Source organism: Falco punctatus (genome assembly GCF_963210335.1).
Source record: "Falco punctatus genome assembly, chromosome: 1".
Classification (NCBI taxonomy): Eukaryota; Metazoa; Chordata; class Aves; order Falconiformes; family Falconidae; genus Falco; species Falco punctatus.
Genome location: NC_137580.1, coordinates 11575398 through 11596454, shown reverse-complemented (window position 1 = coordinate 11596454; position 21057 = coordinate 11575398). Strand labels below are relative to the sequence as shown.

The 21057-nt window shown below is 48.8% G+C and overlaps 1 long non-coding RNA gene across 1 annotated transcript in view; it reads left to right on the top strand.

The window, feature by feature from the left end:
* LOC308070061 overlaps positions 1-21057 on the top strand; it is a 39032-nt gene that overhangs the window by 480 nt on the left and 17495 nt on the right. The window contains exon 2 of the long non-coding RNA XR_013930605.1: positions 302-20884. This is a non-coding gene — a long non-coding RNA (uncharacterized lncRNA). The remainder of the gene's footprint in view (positions 1-301; positions 20885-21057) is intronic.

Here is a 21057-nt window from a genome sequence, read left to right as displayed (position 1 = left end):
CTGCCACGGGAGCGGGCCCGGCGGGCGGCCTGCCCTTACACTCGCCGCGGCCTCAGGCCCCCCCCCCCCCGGGCCTTCTCCCTCCCCAGGGGTCTGGGGGCCGAGCCCCGCTGCCGGTCCCTGTGCTTCGGTGCTTCTGTCAGGGTGTTCATTCCAGCTCGCTGCCTGCGGGGCGCAGGGCGATTACAGCGGTCCTGCAGAGGCAGGAGCGGGGTCACCTCAGCTTGGGGGGAGGCTCAACCCAGCAGAGGTCGGGTTTTGGAGAGGAGCTTAACTTTGCTATTTTTCTTTGCACTGCCAGGATCAATGACTTGCAGGCAGCCTTCGCGGGGATGTATGACCTATTTCTAAACTGCCGGTGAAGGAGATTTCGCAGCCCCTCAGAGGTCCCAGGAAGCTGCGGCTGCTTTTGTTGGGCATGTGTGCAGGCATGCCGTGGGGTATGCAGAAAAGGGAGTTTTGCCCTTGCTGGGGACTAAGGCGGCCTTCTGGGTCTGGAAACAAATGCCAGGTGTCAGAAAGGTGGGACTCTTTTTCCAGTGGGTTGTTGCTCTGATATGATGAGAGCTCTGACTTTCTAGGGCAGCGTAGGTGCTTATCTTTCCTAAGTGTAACAGCCTATCCTGCTTTCTCCAGTACAGGAAAGTGATTGCATTCTGTCTCTGGGAGACGTGAAGAGCAGTTGATTGCTGCCCTTGTTCTAACAGCCTTTTAATCTGCTTGAAGACTGTTTGTCATGGGCCTACTGGCCTTTTTTTTTTTTTCCTCCTAGAAAAAAGAGTTTCTTCGGATCATGTCTTCTAGATCTTTTTTTCTTACTGCTTTCTCCTCAAGCTTCTCCTTGCCTGCCCCAGCTCAGAAGTGAGGTGCTGCACTTCCCTGCTGCATCCCATGCACAGCCTGCTGCAAATTTGCCCTTCTCTCTTCTGCAGCTGTGCTGTGTTAACTCTCCATGCCAGTAACAGACATTTGTATTTGTCATTTGGCATCTCCGCTGGGGCAGCTCAGATTTTTGTAGTACAAGGGTGCCCGCAGTAACTTTCCTCCCTTTCTGAAGGCAGGTGCATCGTTTATCTTTCTTCCATCACCTGAGAGCACTCTTCTTGCCTGGATTTTGGAAGGTACTTGCTAGGGGTTCAGAGATGCCTTGGGAGAATTTCTAGAGCTTTCTGGTATGATGAAGATACTCGTTAGCTTTTTCTTCTGCCTGTTCTCTGCTTGATTTGCTTCCCTACTTCAGACTTGTCTGTGTCTGTCTCTCATTTCTAGAGGTGGTTTTGATGCCTTGTACCATTCTGATGCTTTGAACCCTCTTGGCTCTGAGGGATTTCAGTTATGAGCCATGCTGATTTCATCCCTGAAGGCTTGTGCTAACCTATTATTCTCATCTGTAATTTCATCTATCTATCATTGTTCCTAATTTCCTCTCCAGTCTCACAAGCCCTCTACTGACAGTGTTTTTCTCTCTACACTGCTTTTCTATTAAATAAAGAGAGTAAGTTGGAACATGTGTAGAGGTACTGCAGTTTCAAAGGTGGGTCCTAGAACTAGGTGCATAAACTTAGATCTGGCCATGGTAGGCTCACTTATTCCTCCCTAAGCAAAAAGTTTAATACTTTAATGATCTTAAATGAAGATAATTAAAGAATGAGAAAGATAATTAAATAACATTTTAAAGGTAGGTAATTAGTACCCTGCTAACTTCTTCAGTTTTGTTTTCTGTAAAGTGAAGCAGTCATGCTGCCGGCTCTCGACAGAGATCTGCTAGCACTGGGAACTTGGTGGAGAGGCGGTCAGAGAGCTGCAGAGGGACGGCTGGAGCTCACTTTCTTTGCTTTCAGACACACTGACCACTCCTTGCAGCAGACCTCTCAGCTCTGATTCATACCCTCTGTGGTTTCAATCTGCATGGTAGAGATGAAGGCTTGATTGCCATGCAAAACTCTGAGCCCTGGTTCCTTGCTGACCAGACTCTGTGCCTGACTGGACTGGGCTGGTCTCAAGTCTGGGAACACTTATCCAGAAGGGCAAACTCATGACTAAGAGTTTATTTCCATGCCTGTTGTGCATGATGATCTGTAACCAGCTTTTTTTTCCCCCCTTTCTAGAAGACCAGATGCTTCTGGAAGGAACGAGTGGTTGGTGATTTAAGTAATACATGAGCTAGCTTAATGTCCCTGCCGTTTCTGTTGGGATTTGGCTAGGAAAATACGTAACAGCAGTGGTCTTAGGGATAGGTAACACAGGTTTTGTTGTATTTTGTGCCACAACACCGCTGAGAGATTACAGACTTGGTGACGGGGGAGCTGGTGGTTGACTGTGTGGTTCCGCTCAGGAGATGAGGCAGCTGGGCCTGTGTCTGAGCTCCGTGTCCTCAGCTCCTGTCAAGCAGTCACTGATATTCAGGTGCGTCCTAGCCTGATGGCTCTTGGTTCTGCTTCTCCTGCTCCATGGGAAAACCCTTTGGCCTCCAGAGCTGGCCACTTGTCCTCCCTGCCACCACTCCCAGCCTCCTGCTCCAGCAGGTTTCAGGGAGCTGCTCGCTGCCCAGAGAGCTCAGCGGTTAAATAACTAATGAATCAGAGGTATGATATGTTTATTACTCAGTTTATTATGCTGATGATTTGAGTAGCTGGGTTTAGGCCAAACCACCTCCTCATGACCTGTGAGAGGGAAGGAGAGAAGCTTTCCTGCTCCCTGCTGTACTGAATGTGCTTTTCTCTGCTGTTTTGGGTGCTGGCTTTCCTAAGCCATGTGTGACCATGCTAGTGTGACAATAATGACGGTGGTTTTGAAAGAAACAGAAGTTACTGACAATGCACAAAGCTGTTTTGCACGCTTACTGCTTTGTCCCTGGGATTTGGCAAGAACAGTGATTTAGCTCCAAAGTATGAATCAATGTTTGCTTGGCGTCCCTCGGGGTGATTCAAAAGTCCTAATAGCCTGCCGTAGAAAATAAAATCCTTCTGAAAATAGAAACGAAAGATGCAATTAATTTTAGGTATATGTGTCTGAGAGAAAAGAGAAGTTTCTTCTGAAAGCAATCCCATGCACATCTGGCTGATGTTTCCACTAGCTGGAAGCAGTGAGCAAGGGGAGAGAAGGGGTCCACACCAGAGGCTGCATAGACTGCAAGAAATGCTGTTTTAACTTTTTGACCTGGTCTTACCCTGGAGATGCTAATGTTTCAAACATCCTGGTCAGTGGACATTGTTAATCCTTTTCCGATGCTGTGGAAATCCCAGGCCCAGCAGAACTGTGTTACTTATTAAAGAACATATACATATGACTCACGTTTTTCCGGTGTGTAGTAAAACCAGTGATTTCCACAAACTCCACTTCCTTGTGATTAATAATGAGCTGAGGATGATCTTTCCACCTCCTTGGTCAGGCAGCTCCTCCCAGCTGGTCATCCTTAAGTCAGGAAAGTGCTTGTGCTGCCTTTGGTGCTGCTGCCCTAATGCTCCCAGCATTTTCAGCTTGAAAAAGCATGATCTGAAAGGAAACTATGATCCTGGGGGAGATGGACACTAATGACTGAAATACCGCAGTGGATTAACAGGAAAAAAACCATGGCAGTTTGCCTCTGCACAGGGCGGATGGTTGTGAGCGCTGTGGTTTCTAACTTCACAGTGCACGCACATCCCAGCACCTTCTGATTTCTCCCACTAGTGAAGCCATCGATAGGGGTTGGTGGCTCCTGGCTACTTTTCCGTGGGATGCCCCATTGCCCTGCCCACATCCCCAGGAGCCCTTCACCTCCCCACCGTTGCCCTGTTGTGGGTCATCCTCTCTCCCCAGGCAGCGGGGCTGGAAGTGCTCGCTTGCTCTCACCTCAGTTTTGGGCACCTGGGAAGAAGCTGGGAGGCAGGACTCGGTGGCAAACATGGGATCTTGGTAGGCTTAAGGAGGCTGCCCCAAAACAGGTTCACCTGAGGTGACAGCAGGGCAGAGGATGGATGTTTGAAATGGGCAGTGTTGCTATAGGTAGCTGAGATGATGGCTTTCCAAGGCACTTGGCTCTGATTCCTTGAGAGTGTCTCAGAAAGCGGAGCTTTGCCGCTTTAACTCGGTATCTTGTCTCACTGAGAAATAAGTAGCAGTAAGTCTGGGCAGCAGCTGGTAAAGTCTTCCACACAGCTAAGAAGGAGAGGGGGAACGACAGCGGCACTTCTGACATCTCCTTAAGTAAACACGCATGTCGCTTTGTCTCGGATATGAATGTGCACTGCAGGTGATTAAACAGTGTACTTCATATTTAGAAGTAGTTGTCTGCCTGTTGAGTCAAAATTTCCAAGACTTCTACATGTGGCAGCCAGCTTTTGGCTTTGACTTGCTCAGTAACTCTCTGGATCTACTTTCTGACACCTCATAATTTTTGGAATAATTATTTATGCTCCAAAGACCTACTACCTAGCTTCTTGGGGCAAAGCCATTTTAATTTCCTTTATAATGCTAGCGACGTTGAAGGGAATTGGTGTGTAAATAGCTTTCCTTAGAGCCACTGCAGCCGCTGGTGCTCACCTGTGTCTGAGGAAGGGGAGGGTAATTCACTGCCGTTTAGCACACGGAGGGAAATAGTTCTATTCAACCCTTTGTCTGCTGAGAGACAGAAATGGGCACATTGTCCATTTAGGACGTGGGTGTGACCATCAGCGTTTTGGTGGTAGCTTCTGAACAGCTATCAGATGCTGACATGATTTTCAGAGGGCTCTGGAAAGGTCAGGCTCTGCAAGGCCTGGCAGGGCTGCCACGTCCCCCTGACCTGCTGGCAGGTACTGGATCCCTTGATGATGCAGGAGCCGCTCACCTGCCTCTGCCCGAGCACGAGCCAGACGGGAGGCAGGTAGGGTGAGCACTGTGAAAAGCCTGGGGTTTGCACAGCAGCACCGAGTGATGCTTTTCCAGAGCCCAGGTCGGCGGAGGTGCTGGCCCTGTGGAGCTCCTGGTAGCAATGTGCTTTCTGGCACATTTAGAGGCAGGGGGAGTGGGGCCAGGGCTGCCTGTTAGCCTGGTCACTGCACCTGATGCCCAGTCGGAGGTGGTCTGCAAACCCTGCTGGTTGCCATGAGCTCCAAGGGGCAGAAGATGCAGCCTCCTTCCCCGTGACTGTGTTGGGGGTGAGAATATCTTAGGCTAAGATAAGGAGAGTTTTCTTGGTGTAAGCATCATTTTTCCTTCCTTCTTTCCTTCCTCTTCAAGGTGCAAGCAGACCTCTTTTGGGAGGAGTGTGGCCTCAGATTGGTTTAGTGTCTTCCATTGTGTTGGAGGAAGCACAAGTTTTATGGACAGGTTGCAGAGGACTTTCTTCCTACCCTCCCCTTGTGTTCCCTGCCTTGGGGAGATCTGGCTGGGATCCACTTCTCTTCCCCCTTTCAGCAGGTTGCCAAATGATGTCTTTGATTCCTGCACCATGAAAACAACCTGCAAGCAGAGGCTGAAATTCTGGCTTGCCGTGGTGGTGAGCCTGAGCTGGGAGGAGAGGGGAAGAGCAAAAAGGTCCATGCCAAAGAGCTTTAACTCTAGTTTTTGTAGAGTTTTGAATTATTTTGTTATAAAACCTCACTCTGGCATTGCTAGGGGGTGGCAAAGGAGCTTCCCTGCTCCTGCCCTCAGGCACTGGCCATACAGCTGTTGTCTGGGGTGGAGACTATCTGCCTGGCTTTAAAGGTCTCTGCCAGCTGACTGCAGCGTGGCCCCCACAAACCCTGCCACTGGGTGTCTTGGCATGTGTTGCATGTGCAGATGGTGTTGCACATTAGCAGGCTTGAGACTGAGAAGTGAGGTGTGATAGGGACCACCTGGGGACCCAACCACCTCACCACCTGTCTGTTGAAGCCCTCCAGATCACCCGGTGTCCAGTTTCCAGTCCCATCTGAGCAGGCTCAACTGTTTTTCCCGTGGTGGGGGCACAATGCTTATACCCTGCCTGATCTAAACAGTTACACATCGGAGTCCCAGAGTTTTCCTGAGTAACTGGACTTTGGAAGCTGTTCTGCAGATCACACCTGGGGTATTTATGTACTGAGCTACATTGCAGCTGTTCGGGCTCCTCTTGAAAAGCAGGGTGATGGGTACTGATGGAGGGCTATTGTCTCTGACGTGGAGGTGCTGAGGATCCTTGGCTGGGCACTATGCTTCTCACGTAAAATGATGTTAATGTTCATCTTAGGAAATAAATACAACTTCTGTTTGTCATGCTTTATTACCCTGGTTTCATGGTACCTTGGCATTGCGGCAAATGAATGTGCTGGTCATCGGTTTCCAGCCAGTAAATTTGTAATGGAAGAGGGGCTGGAGCGGTGGAGCCGGCAGCCAAGCCCGGGCTGGACTTTCTCCTCGGGGGTGTGCTCAGCCGCAGCACGGTGGTTGGGCTGCCCTGGAGGCAGGGCTGCAGGCAGCTCCCACCAACCTGGCTGGCACCCAGCTCTGCCCCACGTCACTGGGCCTGCTGGTTGTGCAAGTGCCCCTGTACTGGCGTGCCCTCCCGATGGCTTTTGTAACATGGCTGGTGGGGCTCTGGGGGTGCTTCACCCTCTGCCCCAGCAGGCGCCCTGGGTCTCCTCAGCATGAGGCTTTGCTCAGCAATGACTGGCCTCGGCAGGAGTGGGGAAGCCTGAAATTTGGGCTGGGAAGCTCTTGGCGCTGCCAGACCCACCAAATCGGAGACTCCCTTTTGGGCATCTAACAGGGTTTTAGGCTTCGTGCTCCTTCTGCAGTTGCACGTAGCTGAGCGTCCCCTGGCCCACTGCCCTGGGCCGGGCCGGTGAGCTGCCAAAGCCAGAGGTTTTGCTGATCCCCAGCCATGAGGGCAAGGTTTGGTAGCTGGCAGCCTCCCGGGTGGCTGGCTGGGCTCTCGTCTCTCACCAGCTGTGCACCGGAGGGGTTGCTCTGCTGAGGTAACGCGAGCAAGTCATGGCAAGTGCCACCTGGGCTGTGCCTAGAATAAATTTTGCACCCAGCAAAGATCTTCTGTGTATTCAATAGAAGGTTCCTCTGTGAATTTCCTACTTGTAATGCATCAAACATAGATTTAATTATGAATAGATGTTGTCCTTCCAGGGCAGCTTTATGAGACATAGAAATGCACTTTTCCCTCTGCAGGTACGTGCTGGACTTTGGGTGAAACTGCTGCTGTTTTCCTCAGAGAGCAGCTGGGCTTTTTGAATTCATTATATTCTAGTGTCTTTCATTGAAAGAAATTCTAATTTTACTTCTGCATCCCAGGGATATTAGGGGGTTGATGCGGGCTCTCAGTAATGGACTTCCAGTAGCTCTCATTCCAGAAGACAACTTACAGAGAAAGGCATGGTCAGGTGCTGATCCCTGCAGCGTGAAAGCATCACTCTGCCCGGCATGGCTGGCTTTGGGGGAAGTACAGGATCCCTCAATTGCCATATGTCAGTCTCCCCGACTTCTCTTCAGCCTGCTTCTTTCAGTGCTTTACCGTCCTGGGCTTGGTGTCTCACCACAGCTCAGAGCTGATGCCACCTCCACCTCCTGCTTCTGGGGATAAGGCATGGAGCTGGCAGCTTGTGACTTACGGAGCTGTCTGAAGCCAGAGAGGTGCTCCAAAGTGGCAAATAGTCCGAAATGATACTGTTTTTATTATCTCTTGTCTACTTGGTGGAAGTGTTGGTGAGTTGCCCAGGACCCTCCTGAGCTCCTGCTGAAGGTGTGTGTTTATGTGACATTTCAGCCTTGGCTTCTCCATATGAAGTAGTGACACACTCGGTGGCTGATGAGGCAAGGGCAGGAGGAGAGTCATGCAATAGATCCAAGTATGTGGTATTTAAAAAAAAAAAAAAAGACAAGACTTTGGAGTGACTTCAGGATTTCTGTATGTTGGACAGACAAGGTGCAGTTTTGAACAACTTGTCCTTTGCATGGGAGCAGACACTGCCCTGTGAAAGCCCCTTTGCCTCGAGAAAACAGGACCTTGTCTGAGGCTAAATCCATTTCCCCTCCATTGAGCTGGGTCCGGGAGAGCAGCAAATTCCCCCTGAGGTGGGCAACAAGCCCTGGGCACTGAAGCTCGTGGCAGGGAGGATGGGAGGGTGACTCGGAGGCAGCCCGGTGACCTGGTCCCACAGCGGGGTGGCACAGAGCAGACCTGCAGACTGAGAAATGTTCTTGCAAGTGCAGCGAAGCTGCAGTGGTTGATCATTAACGGCTCCAGTGAGGCTTGAACGTGTATCCTGGAGGGGAAAGGCCTGCTGCTCCGCTGTCCGTGACCAAGCTGAGCATCCTTTCCATGATGCCATGCAAGATCCAAAGTCTAGCAAAGCAAAGGGCTGATTTTTTGTTCCAGCTCGGGGGTTTTAGGGCACTGTCAAGGGGCAGCATCCTGGCCTGAGGTCAGGAGTTAACACTCTTGGCAGCACTTCTTCTTTGTACAGTATGGGGCAGACATATGCAGGAAGGAAAACCCACTCACCACTGCCGACCAAAACCCCACCGGCGGCTGGTGGTAGGCACAACCAACTTTGTGTCGTCCCCAAACTTTCTGCAACCACGATACTGGCTTTTCTGGGAAATGTAGGACATTACTGTTCGACGGTGCTCATGAAACAGTGTGGGTGTACCACCCTAAGTTGCAGTGGCCTCTCTCCTCCTGAAGAAAACCTTACCACCTCTGCTATCATCTTAATTTAAATGTCTGAGGGTGAACGTGAAGGCCAGCTCCATTTCTAGTTTCTGAGACAAGCAGGATAGACGAAATACCATTGCATCTCCAGGTGAGGCGTCAGGTAAAGAGCAGAGCTGGCCCTGCTTGTGAAAACTCAGGCAGGCTCTGCACGTATTTCCTCGCCTGGAAAACAGTGGGGTTTGACTGAAAAATAAACATAGCCCAAGGCTGTTTTAAAGGGGAAAAAACACAAGCTCATGTGCTTGACAGCTTCAGGTCATGGGATGAGTTTTGTATTTGGTTTTTGTAGCCTGAAGCATGTGAGCATGAGCCTTGTGTCGCTTTAATTGTGTGGCGTTGGGGCCTGAGCTGGCTTGGGGAGCTCAGCATAGCTGGGCTGATTCCACAGCTGCATATTGTAGGCATATGGCAGAGCGGGGGCTTTACCAAAACACCTTGGTTAATAAGCACTGTGCTTTTTCCAGCTAAGTGTGTCCAAGTCCTTCAGTGCCTTCCACTGAGATAGACAGTGAACTCTGCAGCAGATTATTTTTAGTTGTGGTTTGGTTTTTTTTTTTTTTTTTTTTTTTCCCAAAAGCTATATTTAATAATCAAATATGAGATGGTGATTTTGGGTGATGGCACTTTTTATTTGCAACATCACTTGTTCGCTGCCTGCAGCATCAGTGCTATGTGCTGCATGCCTTTCCTCTGATGATGTGGCGATGCCCCGCTGAGGCCTCTTGCAGGGAGAGGTGACATTGCCTTAACTGCAGGTGGGGGGTGCTGGGATCCCAGGGCTGTTTGTTTTTCAAATGGTGTTTGCTGCAGTTTCTATTTTATGCATTTTCCAACTACTGTCCAGCTGTCAGGTTGCTTTGAGATGAGTGCAGTGCTGCCCACACATCTGCTCCTCCTGAGCGTGCTTGGGGCTGCCTTCATCTAGTGCAGGGATCCCGGGCTCGCCCTGGAAAGTGGATGGGCTTCTCCTTGAATTGGAGAGACATGTGCCAGCAGCATCTCCTGGCACCTGTGACCCCCAATGCTCACTGGGCTGTTTGCACAGATGTCAGAGACAGTGAGGTACATTGTGCTAATCCCCCTCACAGTCGCTGTTGTATCTTCTGGTTTTTGCACTGCCACAAGAGCAGACATGCCTGTGCTCAGAAGTGCTGCTGTTTCTGTCCCTTAGCTTGTTTCTCTTTTGACTCATCTCCCTCTTTTTATTCTCTCCTTGCAGTAACCCCCCTGATACTGGTGTCTTTCTTCCATGGCTGCAAACTTATTCCTTTTCATTCCTCCCAATGCTAAGGTGTTATAGGATGGGTAAGAGCACCTCCTCGCATTGGCGACAAAGTGGGCATCCACTGCAAGTGAATTTGCCAACTGTTTTGTTTCTTTTTCTTTCGGTGTCCACCAGCTTGGCCATGGTTTGAAGGCAGTGGGGTCCCAGACAGTCAGCGGGCATGTCATGCGCAGCCCAGCCCTCCCTCCGGCTTTGGGAGCCTGCTCTCTCCTCTCCTGGACCTTCACTGCTGCGTGAGGGGGACCTACGGCAGAAATGGGAACTGTTTGTTTCTATCGCTTACTCATCAGGCTCAGGGGGGAAAATCCTGGTGGAGGAGGTGGGGCAGAGCTGTTCTCAATGTTCAGGCTAATGGCAATGCCGAGTGCTTGAACTCCCCCTCCAAGTCCCTCCGAGCACCGCATCCCATTACCCGTCTGCTTAGTCCCAAATGCACGCACCTCTGCTGTCGGAGAAATACTTCTTCCGATGTGAGAAAAGGCGTGGGGCTCGTTAAGAGCTGTTTGCACACCAGGGCTCAAGGCGGGTGCTCAGGAAGACTCATGTGGCTGTGGGATGGAGAGGGAGGCAGCTTTTTAATAGCAGCAATGAGAAACACTCAGGTTCTTGTCGCTCCACAGGAGCCGATCAAATTACTCCAGGTTTCACACACCCCCTTCAAATTAGCTCCAATAACTGCCATCACGGGGACAGAGGTTTCATTGCACCGTGCAGGGTGTGAAGCCCAGGGTTGCCACCGTGCATTTTGGCACTGCAGCGGCTGCAGATGTACCTGTTGCGGGTATGATCACTGAGTGCCGCGCGTTGGTGGGCTTCAGCCAGCGCTTGGCAGCCCTCTGACAGTCAGAAACGTCCTGTGAACCCAGCTTTGCTTTCGGTTTCCACCCCCCACCCTCCCCAGGCAAGTGAAATGCAGTGCCTTGCGAGCGCTCGGGTGGTGTTGCTAGGGGAATAAACGAGTTTCTGCTGGGCTGTAATTCAGCCTTGCTCGCAGTGACCCTTGGCCATCTCCCTGCCAGCATTTCCAAATGCCCATCTCCGCTCCCGCAGGTGCGGCCCTGTGTGGGCACAGGTTCGGCTTCCGTCACTAGATGTCACTGTCTGTACAGAGAATTTCAGAAGCTGGTGGAACGGATGATTAAATTAGGAAAAAGGAAGAAAAAAAAACCCCACAACCCCAAACCCAAGCTATTTGGAGAGGGTGTGTAAGTGACTGGAAAACGTATATGCAACGATGACCAAAATAAGAAGGTCTTCCTCTTCTTTATCCCCCTGCACTTTGGCAGAGACATTAAGTGCTGCTCAGGAAAATGAAGTCCCCGCAAGCCCTTTTTTAAGGAAGGCGCGGGAGGCTGGTGGCCATCTCGCCTTGTCTGTCCCCTCCTTTGCAAAGTGCTGGTGGTAGGATGGAGCCTGCTTTAATCTTCCTCTTGGGGCGCAGACTGAAGAGAATAGTAAATAAGAAAAAATATGCTGACTGCAATGCAGGAACAATTTTCATCTAGTTTCTGGAGTTTCTTGTAAAAAAAATCTTTCTGGGTTGTGGAGAGTTTAAATTAACCCTTTAATTAAGCTGACAGGATAAATAGACTGCAAAGAAATGAGAGGGCATGCGATGAGCAGTTTTTGCTGGCTACGTTTGCCTCCGTGTTTGTGTTGTCTTAGCTAAAAAGAATAAGTATTTCTTGTGTGCTGTACCGCTATTCTTCCTTTTCCTCCAGGTTTTTACTCAGTTCTAAGGATGCTTCAGGCAGCTAGTTACGGCACTAATAAATAGTGCTTTAGGCAGGGTTGATAACAAGGCAAATCTGGCTTTTGTTACTTTTTATTTACATTCTGGTGTGGGTTTAGTATCACAGATGTCCTCAAAATTACCAAATTTGTTTCCTCAAAGATTTTAACTTGGAAGAGAGTGTTGAGAGCTGGGCTTTGCTGCACTGGGAATATTGCTTCTTTTTGGTTTGGCAGGCAATGGAGCGTATGAACACACTGCCGTGCCAGATCTGCCTTTATTTTACCGTGTGGCCTTTTTTTTTTTTGCCCCTAAGGAATGAAAGGCACGCATCTTTGTGCATTATACTGATATCCTTGTGCAAAGGTAAGATAAAAACCCAGACGTCCTCAGTCCACTGCCTGGCGGGTGAGGGGGCTGGAGTGGTGACCTTCTTGGGATGCAGGGTGGCCTGCAACCGGGAGAGATGCTCCTGAGAGAGGTGAGGGGGCTACTGGGACCCTACTTTCGAGCCTCACCTGGCTGTTGCATTTCTCCTTGCCTGGCCATGGACTGTGTCTGCCACCCTTTCTCTGTGCCTTACATCAACGCTGGGCGCAGAGCAGAGAGCATTTGCAGTGTGTTGCTCACTATTTTCTTGTGTCTCGGCTAATATACGTATGAAGAGGGGTGAGCTGGTCTCATTGAGCTCCCTTGGATCTCGTGGTGCTTGAATACTGTGAAATTTGGAAATAGTCAACACTGCCAGCAAGATGCAAATCTAACAAGTGGTCTTGCTGATTCAGTAGGGCCTTGGATGGGACTTGTGTGCTTGAATTACATCCCCTTGCATATCTGATGTTGCTGATTTCTTCAGTGGCTCTGCTCTCCCCTTGGTGGAGTGGGGGACAGGTACTGAATCTCTCAGTAGACCTAGCGGTGAAGTTTGGTGGCTGTCTTGTATTTTTTTGTTTACCAGGTGCAAGCAAAATTCTTGATCTAATGCAAACTTGGCAGTTGTTTCTGAGGTGCAAGTAGGAATACAAAGGTCTCATGTTTTACTACAATTTGTCTCTGTTGTCATATTAGCTACTTCGCAAAATTTTCCTATTTGGCTTTCATTAGCAAAAAAAAAAAAAAAAAGCAGCAGAGGGACTTTCTGCAGTAGTGCAGTGAGCCGTGACTTCTGAATTTGCCTCTTCTTTCCTCTTTAATCTTGGTAAGAGCACAGCGGAGCCTCAGATCCTGCCTGTGGGCTGGAAGGACGTGCCCTGTGTGAAAGGGGACCTGAAGGGTACTTGCCAGTGCTGGGTTTTATGCCTTGGTCTTTCCATAAAAAAAGAGACCGAGGGTATAAAAAACAGCAAGGTGAGAACAATTTTGGGCCATTGTGGTCTGTAGGGTTCTGTTAAACTGAAAGAGAAATGGAAAAAGCAGCTCCATGTCTGATGGGTATCAGTTAATGCTTTTATAAAACATGTCTGGAAAGGCCCAGAGTGAAAATGATGTGTAGGGAGGAAACCAGCAGACAACACTGAAAAACAGCAATTGCTTTTTGTAAAACATTCAAAGGAAATGGAACAATATTAATTTTATTGGGAATTTATAATCAAAGGGAAAGTTATCATTTTGACTGGAGATGGAAAATTGCCTGATTATCTTCACTTTTTCTGTGCCTGCACAGGGAAGCGTTTCTCTGCTGGTGAAGTGAAGGAAAATATAAAAAGCAGAAGATGGAGAGGGGAAGAAAAATACTGCTTTTGTTTCCACTTCGTATTCTGCTACCAATATTAGCAAACAATACTGTTGCCTTTCAAAGCTGTTCTCCCACATGGGTTAGGCCTCCCTGGGGAATGACAGCAAGGGACAGGCTCTGGCAGCTGTAAATCTGGATGATTTCTTTGCTTTTCCACAAATTCTTTGGTTCTATCAGGCTCCAATCTGTTGGCTGTTTTATCAGCCTCCTTATCTGGTAAATGGGATGATTCTTATTTGTTTCGTAGAGGGTGTGGGAAGGTTGAGGATTTTTCTCTTTTCGATGTACCCAAATCCAAAAACATCTTGAAGGTTTTTACCTGTTTGGTTTGGAGAAGGAGGGGTGAAAGGTGTGAGCATCAGAGGTAGTGCAAAATGCCAGATCTGCGTGAGGATCTTTTCTGAACTGGCTTCTGTAGATCTGTCTGGCAACTCGGTCAATGAAAAGAAAAATGAGGGGAAAATCCCAACCCCACAGCCATTTGTGGCACATATATTTTATTTATTGCAGCCTTCTAATGGCAATATTCCTCCACCTCTGGTGCCAGCACCTTAAGGCCTTTTGGAAGGAGCCGGTAGATGTCATGCTGTGAGCAAGAGGAGAGTGGAGAGGTGCAGAGGGACAAATGGCATCAGTTGGCGAGTGCCAGCATGCCCTGGCCGGGCACCACGTGGGGCTGCCTGCTGCTCTCTGCTGAGCAGGGGTGTGAGACCCCACCAGCACCTTGCTCCTGTTCCAGCACTCCTGTCGTGGCTTTTAATCCATTTCTTTGTACTCCTAAAGCCCATCCACAGGCTTAGCTGGGCTTTGGTGGCCAGAATGTGAGCAAACATCGAGCTCCCTCGTCACTCGAAGGCAGAATAAACGCCTGTGAAGTGAGAAGCTTTGATTTTTTCAGAGGAGTCTCCCCCTCGCCCACCAAACTCCCTGGCACTGGGTCGCCTGGATGGTGAAGGGGTGCAATCACCATTCTTGCATGCAACACATCCAGTATTGCCAATCACCTTGCAAATTGTGGAGGTGTCATTTCCCCCCAGCCCACATCTGTGAGTAAGTATAGCCCAGCATGGGTGTCACCTCTTTCCTCACGTGTGGAAGACTGATAAAAGCCATTTTTATAATTATTATTTATTTTTTCCCCCTCGTCACTGGACTTTCAGGGGCTGCCACAATCCATGTGGGGCTGGCAGAGTGTTGCACAAGCAAGCTTCAGTCCTCAAAACCCACCGGAGGCCGGCAGAGTAGCATGGGGGAGGAAGGAAGGTATTTCTTTTTGCAGCAGAAGTATGTGAGCAGAGAACCGCTGCGGCTGCGGGGCTGCAGGGGTAGCCTTGCTCTGACCCAAGCACAGGCACTGAGGGTGGAGCTGAGGGCAGTGCTTTTGCTGTTGGCTTAAAATACTGTCTCCCGTGTGCAGAGTGCTTAAAACCCCTAGGGTAAATAAGAGAAATGGTCAATAAATAATGCATATTTGGCACGACATTCCTTTAAACAGCTCTTCTTGTGCTTGTCAAGCCGTGGCCTGATATTTGAGCATCCGTGTCTCGCTGGGGCAGTGGCTGGGGGGAACAGGAGGTGCCTGGATTGTGCTGGGCAGGGAGTGCTCTGGCAGCACCTGGAGATCACAGCTCAGCAGGCAGAGTGGGTAAGGAGATAAAGACAAGCCAGATTTCTCCCAGGCTGTTCACTTTTCAGTACGCAGCCTTTTAAACTGCTCTTATTTTATTTTTATGAACGCTGCGGCATGCCTGATTAGAGCTGGTTAGCGCGAGCTGCTAGATGTTTGAAACCAGAAGGGTTTGCTTTTGTCTCAGTGATGTCTGGAGGACTCGGGAAGCTTTTTAGGGCTTGCTCTCTTTCAGGAGCAAGGATGAGCCTTCTGCAACTGCCTCCCCCCTTGACTCCCCTCTAACCACAAGTCACTGAATTTTTAGCGTGTCCTTCATGGAAATAGCTCCTTAATATCAGTTGAGCTTTTTGCCGATCTCTCCGTCTCTTGGTGTTTCTCCGTTCCCTTATCTTGTTTACGAAACTGTATTATGTGAGACAAAACTCATTTGTTGGCGAGGAAGGGACATTGTACTCAATGGGATATTTGCTGTGTACCTGAGGTATAATCTATCCTCTGCAGTAATACAGACTGCAAAATGAATGGGTATTTATTTATAATAATATAGCAGACAGTCCATAGGGAGGTGTCATCTTGTTTGTAATCAATCCCAGTGCGATGCTGTGCTTGCAGCACAATAACGCTTTGCATTAAGTGATGAATTGGTTTAGTCTTCTTATTCTGACTGTCATTTTTCTTCACTGAAGATGCATTGCCTCCATTATGCGACCCTTGTAGCTGAGCATCAAATATCCACGGGTGCTTAAAAGGGAGCGGGTGAGATCATGCATATTCCCATGTAGAAAGGGAAGGGAGCAGCCCCCCAAACAGCCACGCTGTTGATTATAGGGAGTAATGGGTTCCAAATAGGTGACTGGGTGCAGCACGAGCTGTGCTTGCGGTGAGGTAAGCAATGATTTATTCTGCTGAAGTGGGTCATTATTGAACTAACATTGTATTTCTGGATTGATTTCAACTCAGAACCTGATGACAGAGTAGATATTTTACTGCCGGAGAAATAGACCATCCATGATAGCAAACAAGCTAGATATATTTTAAAAGAGACATTCTTGGTATGCTGGGGAAAACAACAACAACAAAACCTCTATTAGAAGAACTGAATTTGGGTGCTACGGAGATGCAATCGATATGCCGGTGTTGTAAATGTACGGCTGTTACCATCAAAGAGGAAAATCTGCCCGTTGCTCAGTAGCTTGTGAATGAGTTGCCAGAAAAATAATAACCTGATTTATGAAAGATACTGTAGAAAATGTAGTCACATAGTCACATTTGAAGGCTGCCTTGGCCGGGGTCTGGATGTTTTGCAAGGCGATGCTGCTCGGAGAGGGGAGGACTGGGCTCTGTATGCCAGCAGGGCTGCGGGATGGGGAGAGAAAGTGGGGCTGGCTGTTTTTTTTGGTCCTGTGTCCTTCCCTCCCACACTTGTCCAAAACTTGGGACCACCCCCTGTGCTGTGGCTGTTAGGTTGTTTGCCCAGACCGTTCGTTCAGTGGGCCTGTACCTCCAAGATGTCCTTTAATTCATGGCAGGTTGGGCTACCCACGTGTGCCTTGGGTTGTCCTGCACGTAAATAGGTTCGAGGGCTAAGAGGCTTTTAAAAGTAACAGCAGGAGAAAACAGGTCCATGTTTTTAATCCTTTCTGCTCCCATGTGATACATGAGACAAGCTTGCAAATGTCCTTCTGTCTTTGTAAAACCAGAAATACCAGGGGTACGAAGTCTGCTTTTCACTGTATTTCCCTGGAGGTAACAGAAATGTCTGAGCTCCCAAAGGAGCAGCCAGGGTGTGCAGGGACAGCTCTTCTCCTTGTCGCTGGCAGTTAGGGAGGGGGTGAGGAAAATACACAAAACGCCCTGATATACGCTACATGTTCTTAGTAACAACCATTCAGTTTTCAGTAGGAGTAGCTAAAATAATAATGCTTCCCCTCTGCCACTTTTGCATAAAGCCTTGTAAGAAAAATGGGGTAGGTAAAAATACATCGGAGCGCTGGGGAGAAATTGGTACTTTTGAAAGAGGCTCGAGAGCATCCTTGGCACCCTTTTATGCAGCACAAAGAAACACAAACAGAAAATTGCTTTTCCTCCCTAGGCTTAAAGTCGGAAAAGACACTTAACTCTCACAGGCTGTGCTGTTTTGCTGCTGCCCTCCCTCCTGCCGTCACTTGTGTGATGCCTGGTCCCTGCTGTGGGCGCCCCAGCTCCCCGCGGTGGCACCCCGGTACCGGTGGAGGAGGCAGGCACCGGGCAGCCTGCTTTTCTCGCCATCCCCTCCCTGGCTGCGGGGGCTGGTCACTGAGCTAACATGAGAAAAGGCCTCAAAATCAGTTATTCTGCTGAAGTGGGAGCTCCCACTGGGACCTGAGCTCGCAGCCAGCAGGGGTGGGGATCAGTGGGCTGGCAGTGCCAGTCAGCTGTGGAACTGCCTGGCAGACCTCAGGCTCAGCCGCTGCTTCCCAGGCTTTGGGATGAAATACAGGCAGGTGGGTATCTGGTGCCGCAGGTACGGAGCCCGCTGCAGCCTTCCTCTTTGTCCTCAGGCTGCTCCTAGCCGTAGGTGCCCACCACTTCAGTCTGGCAGGAGGCTTTTGTGGCCCCTCCAAGTTCAGCAGCTTGGGCACTGGGCAGTGCAGGTGCAGCGATGCTGAGCTGTCAAGAGTGGTCCCAAAGAATATTTATCGATATGGTCATAGGTGCTATATATATATAAATATATATATTTATATATGAGGGCTTGCCTGCTCCTTGGACACACTGCAGCAACGCGCTCGGCCTGCTGCTTGCCTGCCTGCTTTGCCTGTGGCTGGCTTGACTGACAGCTTCCTGAGGGTGAAGAGGGATGGCGATGGCTGGAGTGGTGGATACCCAGGCAGAGATCTCTGTTGGCAGCATCGTCCTGTGGTCTTGACAAAGGCACATTTTCCTCCTGCTCTTGAGGAGTCTTGGAGAGAAGACAGAGTCCTTTGCGAGGCACTCGAACTTTAGACAAGTAGAAAAACACCATAAAATCAATATGTAGGGAAATTGCAGGTGCTCTGCGGCCAAGTGCTCAATGTAACATCAAACTACCCGTCATGAGTGTCAGCCTCCACTTCTACCGACACCATTAAGGTCACTTTCCAAATTGTCAGTTTGGAGCATCCTGCAGATGTATGGACTGTAACTCATTTGATCGTTTTCAGAACACATTCAGCTTTCACTGTAATGCCCTGTTTCATACAGCCACCTCGGATATAGGCTGTTAAATCTTTGCTCCCAACCATAGTACGCAAGGCTCCATTACATGCAGCCTTGACATAAAGGTCTTGCTATGGCATGCCAAATTCTCCTCTCTCAAATTCAATCTCTTGAAGAGAGAGAGCTTGCAGCTGTCTGGCCATCTTGAACCTTCCCTCCCCTTTTTGGAAAGGGAAACACTAAAGCTCAGTGTGGATTTGCGAGGTTAATTATCTACTGCAGAGCATCTCTCAGCATCTGGGAGGCAGGGTGGCTCCCAGCTGACGTGCTGCTGACTGAGGTCACTTGGGTCCAATTTCGGCTTGGTTACTGACCTGGGACAGGTGGCAGAGGACAAATCACTCCTTGCCTTAAATTTCCCATTTATAGATTGGAATAAATACTGTTGCTTCTGTTGTCTGGTACTGTGACAGTGTCATCGTGAGAGACTGTATGAGACCAGTATTATTTATTAATTTTCATTATGAATCCATTTGGTTTTGAACTGAACCGTTGCCTTTATATTGGGTTTTACTTTAGATCTGTGGTCATGTGTGAGCTTTTCTCTGGAGCTCTCTTTACTGTGTTAGATGTCTAACGTAAACTAGTTGTCTGGGTTTCCATTACAGTTGGTGTAGGAAGTATCCTCTACAAAGACAGGTGATAAATTCCAAATCAGCTGTGGTGGATCCTGCCCGAACCTTCCTGTGTGTAATAAAAGATCCAAGTTTTGTTGCATAGCTCTGTTCTCTTGTGAATCCTGTGCACTTGCACATGATGATGGCACTTCCGAATGAGCCTCTTTCCATGGGTAGTGGTGATGCTTTTGAAGGTGTCTCCTGTATTTTATTTGGAAATTTTATTTGGAAAATTTTTGCAAGACATGTGGAATTGCCATTGCCAGCAGTTTACAAAATCATCCTTCTTTAAGGGAAAACCCTCTGCTGTAAGGTGAAGTAGTAACGTGGAGGACTTAAGAATTGTTCCTGTCTCTTGCTTGCCGATTGATGTAGCAGTTCTGCTTTTCCCAAGATGAGCTTTGCTTTGATGAGCCTTGATGCTGCTGTATTGCATATATATCACGTGCTTAGTCTTGGGCTCACCCTTACAATGTCTTCTACTTTGGTCTGTGAAAGAGTCCTTCTGCACACGGTTGGCATTTTGCTTCCACCTCTCTCTGAGCCCTGCCTGAGTCCTAACTGGGTGGCTGGACAGCTGCTCACCTAGGTGAGATAAATTGAGTCACTTAGCTCCCTTCTGTCTCTTCTCCCTTTTGATCTTGAAGCAGGTTTAGTTCTGATGCCTGATTTTCCTTTGTGCCTAGCTCTCTCAGTCTATTAAAACTTCTTAATATGGTTGCAATCTTGTATCTTGTCTTTGCTGGCCCTTTGCTCAATACAGCTGCTTACAAGCTTAACTTCACTCTAATGTGTTTTCCAGCTCTGTCACTCAGCTGCCCTGCCTCCTTTACTAGCAATTTCATGGAGTCAGCAAAATCACCCAAATTCACAACTTTTAATCAGTCATTCATGTCTAAATTCAATCTGTGGCTACAGAAACAGTAGCAAGTCACTATTCTTGCTGCTTCTATTTTGAGAAAGGAAAAAGATGTGGAAAAAGAGATGCCGCTTGTGTGGAGAACTAGAAGCTAAGGTCCTATCTCGCTCTTGCATGATGTAAGTTCCTAATAAAGTAAATGGGATTTATATCCTGCAGTAAAAAAAAGATACTGGGAGCTTTTCCTTGTCCTTCTGATTACTGTAGCCCTAAAGAGGTCATTAAGGCCTCTGTTTCATTTCTAACCCAGCACCTTTGATGTCCTCAGAGGTGCTGAGGACTTCTACCACCTGCTGATCTTACTAGAAACTAGGATTGTCTGGCAGGTCCTGATGTGCAGGTGTGAATATGGGTGTTAGCTCTCTTTCTCCCCAGACTCACTCTCTTTTAGCTTATTTGTCTGCAAAACTGAGATAGCAGTAATTGCCTGCTGGCCAGGGGTGTTGTGAGGGTTAATGGCCGTGCTACAAAGTGCTTTGATGGTTGTGAGCACTGTAAGACCAACCTACTTGGTAGGTCTTCAAATGATGCTGAACTCATGGCCCTGTTGAAAACCGCCTTGCCTTGGGCTGAGCTCTGGCTGTGCCTCCAGCCACTGGGAGAGCCCAGTGCAGGTGCAAGAAGAGGGGTTGTGTGCATCCTTTTTGTGGCGCCTTCAGCATCTGTTGAGTTCATAGTGGTGGGACACAACCCTGCAGACACAGAGATCCTCTCTGCTTCCTTGTCAGGAAAGATGCTGTCGTGCTAGTGTATCCGTAAAGATACATGCACAAGGCATTTTTTTCCTGGCATAACTCTCGCCCCATGAGGGTTAATGTGGGGAACAGATGAGGACTCCTTCTCTTCCCAGGCATCTGCAAATGGCCGCTGTGCATATGGAATTTGACTGTATAGCATACGCGTTGTGTTAGATGTGTTTTCCATGCAGCAGGCTTGCAGAGCACAGAACAATGTGTCCCCTGTTTTTGTTTAGGAAACCCGAGCCAGAGACGTGAGAGTCCTTGCACAGGCTGTATCTGTGTCCGCTACGGATCAAACCTTCCACCCTTACCAAATCACTGTCCTATCAGAAGTTTGTGGTGTGTATACAGTCATCTCTTTTGTCCCTCTGTGGCTGGACTGTCAGTTCAGGGTCAAAAAATGTGTACTTAAGCAGTGGCAAAATAACTCCTTTCCACATGTCATAGCGACACAGGACGGCTAGCAGGCATCTTTTGATGGCTGAGGGAAGAGACGTTTGTGAGCTCTCTTG